The sequence below is a fragment of the Rhineura floridana genome, chromosome 7, assembly GCF_030035675.1.
Source record: "Rhineura floridana isolate rRhiFlo1 chromosome 7, rRhiFlo1.hap2, whole genome shotgun sequence".
Lineage (NCBI taxonomy): Eukaryota > Metazoa > Chordata > Lepidosauria > Squamata > Rhineuridae > Rhineura > Rhineura floridana.
The window spans coordinates 72857432-72858149 of NC_084486.1; positions in this window are offsets into that span (position 1 = coordinate 72857432).

Genomic DNA, 718 nt, shown 5'->3' on the forward strand with positions numbered 1-718 from the left:
TTACTCTTGACTGCATCCAACACCATCCCAGCCATAAAGAAAGCTCAGCTACCCTGTCGCGTCGATCCTCCTTAGCTTGGTCCTATAAAAACTGCTGTAAGGGGGTCAGGGAAGCAACAGAGACCACGTTAGGAAATGGAAAAAGAGACAAGCTCCTCATCCGCAACCTACTGTATACGACCAAAGAGAATTGTGGGAAATCAGAGTTCTTTGATTTGTTTGTTAAGGGATCCGGATGCAGGGTCTTGTGGGAGTTGTAGTTAACTGCGTCTGACTCACTTTTCCCTCCGGGTGGCTCCATACCTATTTGCACGATTGTTTAATCTTTACTTACCTCGATTCCTTCAACAAAAGGGGTTAGACAGGGCTGTGTCCTGGCCACCCTATTGTTCAACCTTTTTATGAATAATTTGCACCCAAGATGTTTTTCTGCAACCTTCCACTCCCCTAAAGTAGGTAATCATAGATGCCCCATCATCCTGCTATACGCAGATGATGCCGCCCTACTATCATTCTCCTCCATTGGCCTAAAACGCCTGTTTAGAGCTTTTATGTCATACTGCTCTGATAACAATCTCACAATTAACTTATCCAAAACTAAAATTCAAGCCTTTTCCAAACGACCTACTACCTCCAATTGGACAATTAATGGCCACCAAATTTCTCAGGTCACGACTTACAAATACCTTGGTATAACCTTCCACTCCTCTCTCTCCTG